The following is an 11,731-nucleotide window of genomic DNA, read 5'->3' on the forward strand; positions in this document are numbered from 1 at the left end:
CACATTCATGTCGCTCGACTTCTGGGTCAAAGCCTGGCGTGCAAAGTATGAAGCCTTGGCAGATTGCCTAGTCCAGTCTGGTTTCCACTGAGGTTTGTACACGCAAACATAGATCCCTAACTGTAGCATCCCGGTGTGCTAGTCCAGTCAAGAAATGTGATTGTGAGTGTCTATATATATATATATATATATATATATATATATATATATATATATATATATATATATATATATATATATATATATATATATATATATATATATATATATATATATATATATATATATATATATATATAATAAATATATATATAAAATCAGAGCTAGAATATTTCAAAACAAATGGGAAAAAACAGCCTAGTATTTACTATGGTTATGTGGTGGTAGCGAGTCAGACCTTCTAAACTTTACACAGAACACAACACAGGGCATGACATCACTTTACTGCAGTAACACTATTGGTTGAATGCCGTAAAGTGGAGCAGAGCATGGCAGGAGCTTAAAGTTGGGACTGGGTGTCTCAGAGCAGACGTAGTTTTCAGTATCAGAAGATACTCAAAATCAAATGACTCTGACTCAGGGGCAAAAAGATCTGATCAAGACAGCTCTAAATTTCAGCCCAACTAATATGTATTTTAAAAATCAAATTAACTTGTGCTATTTTTATAATTAACAAAGCTTCAAGCTGGATGAAAGCAAGTGGCTGCCAAACAGCTTGGATATATCATGACTCGTATTTCATCCCTACATTAATTAAACTACTGACAATTCCTTTGACTGTTGAGTCCTTAGTCCTCTGTACACTTACATTCCTATTATCATCAGCTGCAAAATCTGAAAATCTGCTTCAAGTCCTGTGCATGTGTAAGATAAGTGATGAGAATAAAGAATTTTTTTCTGAAAGATAAGGCAGATCTTTAGCAGCTCTTATACTCAACATAAATATATTTTTATGAAATCTGAACCTGAGCCAAACTGCAGAGTTTCTAAGACCAGACACATCCCCTTTCCCTTTCTGTCCTGTTCTTTAACATACAGTCAAAAAGGAAAAAGCTAACAATGAGCCGTGACCTAATGACAGAGGTCTATAATTCATGGAAGCATTTAGAGGAAAAGTGTTTTGTTGCCATCATAATCTGCACTCAATGGGCTTTCTTTATCACTTCCCTTCCTACTCAGGGGGCATTATGGCAAGGCTTTGTTCCCCATCATGGGCTAATCAGTCTGTTTATCTCCCTGAATTCTAGCCATACCAAAACCTAAGATCACCTGCCTTTCCCCTGATGTCTGAACAGCCCACCACCATAAATAAGATATTAACCATGACATTTCTTTATCAGCTTATCACAGACAAAATAACATTTCAAGAGCAGATGTGGCAACAGAATAGGAAACCCCACACAATTAAGTTTGATAATTAACAAGTTCAACACGTTAGCTGCAACTGCAAAAGGTTTCTGGCTTACAAACTTTGAACTTTTAGGAATTTAAATCTTCTTGTCAAGCTTACCTCTCAGTAGAGCAAACATCCAGCCCTCTCATTCAAAGCATCAGCTCCAAAATCAGTAATTACATGAAGTAGTTCTAGGATGAGATACACACCCTCCAGATCAAACCCCAGTGTGAAGACCTGTTGAACACTGCAAGCTACTATAATCATCTCAGAGGGAAAGGGGTGTTAACATGGATGACATCAGGAAGGGGAGGAGGGGGGTAAAAAAATAAAAAGGCCAGCAAGGTATGACTGCATCTGAACCTTTGCTCAAACCCATTAAAAACCTCTGACATGGAAAATGTAGAGGAGGACTGTGAAAAATTAAAACAATAATCCCCCAGATAAAAAGTGTTGCTGAATCTTAAGTCGGACCACATGCTCATGGATTAACAGCTGCAATACTTGACAGTGTAAGAGACAGCTACTGTGCAAGAGTCGTACTTGATCGAGCACATCAGCACATTATGAATTTGTCAGTAACAGGTCTTCAAGTCATACAGGTTTATTTCAGGAGTACAAAACAATAAGGTTATTTATATGAAAGCAAGACAAGAGTTACGACAAATAAGAAACAGGTGAGGGGATGAAAATTATTCAAATTGAGAACTTATGGCCCAATGTTTCAATAAAACACCATTTATGCCCCTGTCCTGCAAGAGCAGCAGACTTAAAATGCATGTAGACATGGAGTACCTACAGAGTGCTAACGCCTTGTGAGTGGTTGGACTGTATATCATGCTGCAAGCTGACAGAGCAAGTGAGTCTTTTTCCAATACTTTCAATGCAAAGTGTGCTTTTAAGGAGCTTTCTGATGCGTCAGAGTTTCATGTATCCACAGAGCATTCAGTCAGACTTTCAGCATCTTTTCCTGCTTCAAAGCATTTTATACTGTTTTGAAACCATCCGTCAAACTGCTGTGGGACTCAGCATTGTGTGAGGCTAAGTGGAAGCTGTGAGGCCAGGTTGATTTTATTCTCAAGATCTGCTGTTGTGCATTCATCAGACTAGCTTCATGTAGAAATATTAAGTTTAGTATGTTTTAATCTGTCCAGGAGCAGTAACAAAAAGAGGATGCTATCCAGGAGTCAAAAAAGTCTCCTTCATTGAGGGGTTGCATCATCAGCGGCTGTCCTGTACTTAACCAGGCACACATTTGTCATGCTGAGTAACTAAAAAAAATATTTGAAATATGTGCAGGATTTTCCATTATTATAAGCATGAGACCTACTAGATTTTAATATTTCAGGATACCCAATACCCACAACCCCTGTGATGATAGAGCCCTATAGTGGGTTTCTATCACAGAAATAACATGCCAAAATGTCTGAACAAACACAAATGCAACTGAGCTACAGCAAACACACAAAGAAACGTGGGTTCTTGGCCAGCACTGGATCACGATGCAAGGTTTATGTTGCCACCGTACCATTATTAATCCAACACCAATACCAACACCAACACAAAGGAGCAGTTGCTTGCCGGCTGCCCTTTGTAAATTTGAGGTCGGTGTAACATTATTGAGTTACTGGACTGCAAATGTACCCTCAGCATATTCGTCTAACATTACATATCTCTATTCTCAGGTTTGTGTTACTCTGTTAAATTTCACAGTTGTTTCTGTTTCTTCTCACTTCCACTGATGCGGCCCGCTGGTTTGTCTTGGTCTTGTTGGAGGCAAACCACTAGACCGGCACTTAAAAGTTCTGTTTCTCCATCACACAGATCCGGGGCTCCCACAGCAAACAGTGCCGGGCTGCTGAAAGCACTTTTACCATGTCAGGATATTTCTCATCTCCACTCTGAATCAACACTGGCAGGTCTTCCATCACAAGATGTTGTGTTTAAGCTCCCGTGTGAAAAGTCTTGCGGCATTGGCTCAAAGACTTGTGGAAAATTTGCACCTTTCTTCTTAAACTGAAACTAAACTGCTTCTAGATTTTGAGTTTGGACCAGATCTTACACACTCTCACAGAAACTAAGAAAGTTCAAAGATGAAGAACTGTCTGTAGTGCACATTCTATCCCTTGTAATGCTGTCTGTGCCATATGTCTGCGTGCCAATGCACAGCCACAACCAAAGTCTTTTTTCTCTGAATCACCCCATTTGCTAGTCTGCTTGGTGTCGGCACTACAGACACACCAACAGACCAATCAGAGCGAGCTGTAGGTAGTGTCTTGGTCTGTTTATCTTCCTTTCCCTTTAGATCCCCACTTCTGTGATAGAAAGCGTGGCTGCGAACAAAAGTGAAATTGACAAGTTGGTCCCCAAAAGAAACTTTAGCTGTGTCCCAATTCAGGGGCTGCAGCCTACGAAGGCTGAATTTGTAGGCTAATTACGTTGCAGCGGTGTGTTGAAGTATGAACCATTTCAAAGGCTCCTCAAAATGCACCAGACAAATCCAGCCATTCTTTCAGGTGTTGCAAGGGACAGATTCAGTGAATCCTTCTTAGCATCACAAAACCCAAGATGAATGGCTTTATTTTTGTAAAAAAAAAAAAAAGATGAAGACTTTATTTTATTGTGGAAAAATGTGTTGTTTGAGTCAAGGTTATAATAGTTAACTAAAACGATAATAAACTGTATTACAAAATATTTACTCTGACCTTTTTGAATCCTGCACCTGGTTAATAAGATATGAAAAAACTAAAACTAAACTAAAACTAAACTAAAACTAAACTAAAACTAAACTAAAACTAAACTAAAACTAAGCCTTGTTGGAAAAATTAAAACTAAATAAAAACTAGAATGCCCGCTCCAAAACTAACTGAAACTAAACTATAGTGGAAAAAATTGTCAAAACTAACTTAAACTAAACTATAATGACATATCCAAAACTATTTTAACCTTGGTTTGAGTTCATTTTAAGTAATTAACAGAGGAGAAACACTTTCTTTATAAATCCTCTCATTATGGCAAAATTATGTTCATAAATGTAAATTCACTGGAAAAAACTACCTTGATATAAATATATTTTTTCAATCAATCACTTAAGTACTTTGAAAAAAAAGAGAAGCAGTTCAACTAAAACAGATTGCACTCCATACAAGTTTTTGTAATTGATCTGACAAACCCCTGGCAAAATGTACAGTGTTGCTAACTCTGCTTTATGATGTGATTGTGGTGCTATAATCTATTAATAGAAAATTAATAAATTAAAAAGTAAAATAGCAAAAATATTAAAAGTACAAAAAACCCCATCCTGTTTGAAATGTAAGCTTTTGGTTAACTTTGTTTGAAAGCTTGCCATACCGAATTTATTTGACACTCTTTATTACAGCACTGCCTGACAAGGAGTGTCAAAAAGGAAATGCCAATAGACCAGACCGTCTCAATTCACTTTAGCCTCTGCGGTCTACGCAGGCTGCCAAGGCGGGTCCTTCGAAGGCTGCAGACCCTGAATTGGGACACAGCTCGAATTCCTGTAAAATGGAACTGGTTTGCAGACAGCACCTGAATACCCGATAGACTGTTATATAACCTGCAAAATACTCTTGATACAGCCCCCCCCCCCCCCCCCCCCCCCCCCAAAAAAAATAAAATAAAATAAAATAAAATAAAAATAAAAAATAAACAAACAAACAAAAACACTAAAAAGTCCTGTTTGTGTTTTTGCAAAAATAAAATCATGATATGGTTTTTTTTTTTTTTTTAATTTGTTTTATGGCCCATATGGTGTAAAGCTATATCTTCACCAGGAGCACACTACTTTTAGAACTATGAGATTCTGTTCAAGAGGTTAGAAGGTTTCCAAAGCAGTCTGTGTTTCAAGCAAGGTCTTAAGACAAGCAAAGATTTGGTAAATAGGCTGGCTGACGTGGGAGAAAGTCTTTTAAAGCTGTGGTTACACAACCAATCCAAAATGCTTTGAGTTACAAAAACCACTCCAAAGTCTCTTTTTCAGAAAGTATTACCCACCTAGCTGAGGTGTAGTCGCTTAGACAGGCCTTACTCACTGAGGAGCATTAAACGTACATAGCCTTACTCAACTGAGTTACGATGCTCAGTGCACGGAGATATACAGTATCCTAAAAGAGTCCTGCTAAGCTCTAATTAGAGGGCTTAATTCAAACAGAAGAAGGAGCCTCTTACACTAAGCAGAGCTGCTTTGATTAGTCAACCAAATCTATCCAAAGAACATTCTGCGACAAATAGCAAAACCATAGGCCCCAAAGCTCAGCTACTGATACAAGTCTATAAAACTTTGGTGGATTGATGCACACAAAGCAAAAGAAAGAAATCTATGAAATGCTTCTTAATTGGCATTTCTATTTATTTCAGAGCAAGTTGATTAACCGCAGAATCTGTTGATATATACTATTAAGGGAAATTCATTGATGAAAATTGTACAATTTTGGAGCTCTATGGGCTTACTGACTCATCAGTCTCTCTGTCTGCTGTGCATGCAGATTGAGTTCATCTTGAATCAAGCCAAATGCTTCTTTTCCATGACTGAGATGAATAAACCAATGATTCAGCAGAGATACCTAATTTGACACTGAAGTATATCACTTTTTGGTAAAATGAAAGTTAAATAAAGACAGAAAAATCTGCGTATCAGTCAAAGGCTACAATGTTTTTTCTGCTGGTGTGGAGCTTAACTTGCCTGGCCTATAGGAACAACAGAAACACATCGTGTGTATGGACATCATTTCTCCCGTCTCAAAGGTCACATTCTCATTAAAGCCACACAAACTAATTATCTGCTAAGCCTCTCTGGAGCAAAGAAGACGCAGATGCCAGCCAGTCCACAGTCTGGTTAATATATAAACAGAAAGGTGAACAGATAATGCTTTGCATTTTTCCTGAACTGTTCAGTACAATTTGTATTTGTGCTAAATGAATAAACATCAATCAGTTTAAAGACATTGATCTGGATGGCTATATAGTACTAATCACCTTATCCGAACTTTTGTTTCTTCTGTGCAGGTATGCCAGCCATTCTGTGGCACAAAAAATATCAACAGCAGCCTTCTATCTTAATTAATGATGTTGAGGTTTACACAGTGTGCAGCCACAAGCTATGTGAGCAAAGCTGAAAGCCTCACAACAATCTTTGTGGAAAATAAACCTCTGCAACTTATCTTATTCAAGGCAAAACATTAGTGTCTGGGTACTGAAATAACAAATATCAATTCACTTTTTTAAGCCACACTCTGTTTTAATTTTAAATCCATTATATTGCTTTGTAATTGCATTAAGTTGAACGTATTTAACCTGAGTGCCAGCCAGATGTGGCAAGCGATAGTCACCTGTGTCTGTAAAGCTGAAGCTCTGTCAGTAATTATCTGGCCAAATGAAAGATGAAGAAACAATCTTAGGAATCTCAAACACAGAAACTGCAATGTTCAAATCAACTGGAAAAGACCTTTGGTGCATGACCTGAAGCACCTCTGGGGGAGAGAGAAAGGAGGCACAGAGAGGGATCACACCAGAGACAGTGCGCATACAACAGCTGTTACCCTGATGCCTCACCACTGACAGCTTCAGGCTTGATTGTCAAAGAGAACATCACAGTTGGAAATAACTCACATGACATCGCCTCTACTGTTGGCCAAAAGGCTTGTGGGAGAATATGAAATAAAGCGTAGAGGGGAAAGTTGTAGTCTAGACTCCATTCTAATTGACAATTAGTGTCAGATCTTGTGGGAAGATAACAATTTACTCATGGTCCCACTCGCAATTTCACATTTAAAAGTATCAAAGTGTAGATGTGCAAAAAAAGACTCGAACACCAAAATTTGGCACTACAAAAAACAAACAATCTGTTAAGGTTATAAATGCGTACAAGCAACAATTTTACAATTTGGTTCTTTTGCCAATATGTTTTAAACAATGTCTTGCTGATGGCACAGCTTCTGAGGAAACAGAGGAAATTAAAAAGTGTGGTCTAATTTCTGATTGATTCAAGATCAATGTTGCAAGGAAAACTTTTTCATAGAATAGTTACCTTAACATACACATATCAGCTCACACCGATAAAGAGCCATAATTATGGCTTCATTGTTTAGCAATGCACAAATCTTAACAATTTCCCAGCTTTGTTTATTAATTAATAAGCTAATCCAAAGCATATTAAGCATCTGACATTTTAGAAAACTTTATTTTGGGCACTCAAAGCCATCTTGTACTGTTGAGCTTCACTTAGTAAATTTCCTCTAATTCATGTTCACCAGAGCTGTCACAGTGAACTTAAGTTGGTGAATATTGCAACTATGACTCATGTTTGACCAGGTTCAGCTTCAAAGACCCCGTAAGATAGTTCTCTTCACAAGACTTGTGTCTCATATTTACAGCCACTTACTATCTGATACGACCACTGATGCAAAGAGCCTTTCTTACCCTTACTTAAGTTGTCCTGATGTCTCTGTAATAACTAACCAGCATGGCTTTGTTTTCCCCATGTGGAGGGGGACACAAATGTAAAATGTGAGATTATTCACTTTGCATGTAAGAGATCCAGGAAATGACCTTTAAATGATTGAAAAAGTAACTGCCCATTATAAGCTTCTTTTGTTCAGTGTGTGTCTATTGTGCTCTATGAGGTCCATCGCTTCGGGTTGTCCTGTCAGTTAAAACAGGGGAGGCTCAGTTAATCTTTACGGATGTAAAGTTGGACATTACATTGTTTTAACATTACAGAAGTCTGGGGTTGAGTTTTCCATGCTATGTCTTAGGTGTTTTTTTAGAACATGCAGTACCGTTGCGAAGAATTTTCCAGACATTTTTTTTTATTGTTTTGGATTTTTGCAAAAATGATAATAACTCACATTTGCAAAGCAAGCATGTCAATCCACTTTCATGTTTCAAAGAGCATTAAAAACTTGAAGAGCATTCTTTTAGATTACCTTATATTTTGAACAGATGACAATAAACACGATTACACTTAAACTATGGACAACACTTTGATAAAATACAAATATTATTTGACAGCTATGAGAATTACACTTGGTTTCACCTCTACAAGAATAAAATTAAATATGCTGTGCGTTAAAGTTAAACGTTTCAGGACAGGGAGTTTTTAGGCTTTTCATGTGTAACACAATTATTTTATTTTGAGTCGTAAAGCTTCAGGGTTACTGCTTTTATTTTGATATTTTCCTTTTGGTAAAGTTACTTGCAAGTATGTCTTGGACTAACTGGCTATCAAACAAGAGAAAAAACTTACTAATTCAAGAGAATATGTAGTTAATTTCTTACATAGGTTCTAGCAGGTGTTTCTGATGTGTGTCCCCCGAACTGACACGCAGGACTGTACATTGCATCCTTGACTGCTTGTGGAGACTAGAGTGACAGGTGTTCAGCAGGAACGAGGCCAAACCGGCTGACGGATAGAATAGTTGCGTTGGCCTAACATTTTGCCAGACTTTTATCATTTGTTCTAATGAAAATACTTCCAACACTGAATGAAACTATAACCCTTTTAATAGCCACCATGCCAACAAAGAGTCAAGCCATAATTCAATAAAGAACTGCATTGGTTGTATGCTGTGACTACTCCACGTCTACATGGTTGCATTTCATTGGCAAAGGCTTTAGTCTTCCATAAGCCTTTATTAGTCAAACCGTTAAATATTCGCTGCAAATACATTGCCATGTGTTCGCCTTATATCATATAGCTGTAAGCCCCTGGCAGCCAGGTAAGTGCCTTATCGACATGGAGAGAAGACATTGCTTGATGCTAGCAGGCTAATGTTAGCAAAGCTTCATTGTTAAAGGTACTTATAGTTAAATTTATTACTAACGTTCATGTGTTTCCCACTGGCGACCCCGCTTTCGGCTTCAAACATAGCTGGACCATATCGGTGTTTCAATGGCAACCACAACCTGTCCTCCGCACATCTACCAGCTATCGAGCTAACATTAGCTTAGCCCCGCTAGGAAACGTTAGCGACTGACACATGGGTGATGATGACAGCGATGAAGGCAAAAACCGCAAATATAATCGAGAACAAACATGCTTACCCAGAACCACCTGGACACTCTGAAGATCACCTTCGAGTCATAGTTAGAAGAGAGCGGCTGTTATCTGAAGGAAAACGTCGTTGAAGATAGAGAAGGGCTAAGTTTAATAGAAAAATGTTGTCGCAACAGACGGACTGAACGGAGGGTTGTTGAGTTGACAGCTCAGTGGGACAGACTGAGTACTACAGCACAAGTGAACTGGCCTGAACTGGCTGTCTGACGGCAGGATGTGACGTATCATGGCATTACGGGAGGACTAGGCAAGGTGAACTGTGCGTCCATCACCAAAAAGTAAATATTGGCACGGTTATACAAGGCTCATTCAGTGCCATGTGCCACAGCATTTAAAGCCTCACAAAGCACACATGAAGAACGTAATTGTGATGTGATGATCAAGTGGTGACAACTCAATATGATGCTGGAACCAAAGTGGGGATATGAAAAGCTTTTCTTTCAATGAGAGTTGTCATTATCAGAGCAAGTAGGAAATATCACATCCAACCTCACTTAATGGACAGCTTACATCCTCAAAGTGTGACAAAAACAAGCAAAAACAACAGTGGTGATGATATGGCAAATTAACCTGTGCAGTTTTCGTTGCATCGTGTTTAAAGATTTTAAATGTGCAATAACCTGTGCAAAAATCCTCAGGACAAGATCCCAAATATATATATTTCTGTCTGTCCTGACTTTTAGTTTGGCGTTTTTGTTAAATTAATTTACTTGACTGACAGCAAATTTTTAAACTTCCACCCATCCAATGAGTCAAGAATAACAAATGCTAGATCCAACCATTCAAAAAATATTTGTTTTCTGTGAATGTTGAAGTTAAAGATTGTCAGTCATTTTTATTTTGACAGTTTAAAGTTTTTCCAGTGCCACAGAAGACTTTAGACAGCTGTTTTCCAAGGCAGATACTGTGTGCCAGGAACCTCACGTGTCAAACAAGTCCTCATTTTGCAAATAGCTCACATGGCTTTTTGTTATGTAATCCATTTTTTCAGAGTTATTCAGTAACAACAAGGTTTAATCCCCAATCAGTGCTCACTATCTGATAATTCATTTACTGCAACTCTCCAGGATTTTGTTTTGTGCCTGAACAGTTCACCCCCTCTCTCCTCTCCCCACCCCCCTCCTCCTCTTTTGGACAACTATAGCAAGTTTGAAAAATGTCCTGCAGGCTCAAATCATCACGCATCCTCCACGTCTTCTGCAGTGGAGCGATCACTGACGCACGAGCCAAGAAAAACAAAAGGCCCTGTTTCCCACTGCTGCTTCAGATGTGCTAATCCATGCTCTTCATCACTTCTGCAAACAGAATTCCACCTTTTTATGGGAACACAGTCTGTTTTTCTTTGACCCCCCACCAGTCTCAGAAGTGACAATGCCGAGGCTAAGGGACGGGTTAGTGCTTGCTCAGCACTCATCATGACATCAAAAGGCATTAAAACTTACAAACACTGTCTTCCTTGACTATATCACACCCCTAAAAATGTGTTTAACAGTGATTTTTGCAAGTCATTTAAATCCTATACTTCATTTAAAGAATAGTGCAAACACAACATATCAAATGTAAAAACTGAAAAAATTGTATGATGTTATGTAAATTATATGCACATTTCCAACTTATCAACAACACATTTATGAAAAATAGGGATGGGAATAAAAGAACACTAAAAAATATTGTAATGTTGCAAAATACAAAAAAAAGGAAAATGATAAAAATGGAAAATCTCCCAACAATTAGGGTACAGGTTTGTTACATGAAGCAGAGTCTCTCAGAAGTAGAGAAAGGAGGAGTTTCACTACTTTGTGTGTAACTTCTTGAGCAAACAGTTAAAAAAATTCAGAATAAGTTTCCAATCAAAATTTAAAAAAGATTTAATAAATAAAATCAAAAGGAATTGGGTGATTTTATGTACATCTAAAGTAATATGAAACATTCTGGGAATCAGAAGCAATCTCTGTACAAGAGACAGTACTAAAAACCAATACTGGATGGGGCATGACCTACAGGCCCTCGGGCAGCACCACATCAAAAACAAACATGCCTCTGTGGTTGAAATCTTCAAAGGCAAAAAAAGAAGAAAATAAAAAACACTTAAAAAGAAACATCAATTGTGAACCAGTTAAAAGTCACTTCTTTTAGTACAATTTAAAACTGTGCATTGCATGACAAAACCATAAATAAACATACATCAGAAGTGCCAGAGACTTCTTTATGCCCAAGCTCATGAAGATGGGTTGATATGAAAGTTGCCCAATGATCTAAAA

The 11,731-nt window shown here is 37.9% G+C and overlaps 1 protein-coding gene across 3 annotated transcripts in view; it reads right to left on the reverse strand.

The window, feature by feature from the left end:
* Window positions 1-9,654, reverse strand: part of atp13a3 (ATPase 13A3) — a 35,690-nt gene extending 26,036 nt beyond the window's left edge. For 2 of the 3 annotated variants that reach the window (XM_074667951.1, XM_074667949.1), the window contains exon 1: window positions 9,458-9,654. The gene's annotated coding sequence lies outside the window, so the exon portion shown is untranslated. Of the gene's footprint in view, window positions 1-1,510; window positions 1,592-9,457 lie in introns of those variants that run through there. The other variant, XM_074667950.1, reaches the window with a different exon arrangement.
* Between the last annotated feature and the right edge of the window lie 2,077 nt (window positions 9,655-11,731).

Source organism: Halichoeres trimaculatus, unplaced genomic scaffold, assembly GCF_033239565.1.
Source record: "Halichoeres trimaculatus isolate MK-OKI-2021-1 unplaced genomic scaffold, fHalTri1.1 fHalTri1_scaffold_4, whole genome shotgun sequence".
NCBI classification, from domain to species: Eukaryota; Metazoa; Chordata; class Actinopteri; order Labriformes; family Labridae; genus Halichoeres; species Halichoeres trimaculatus.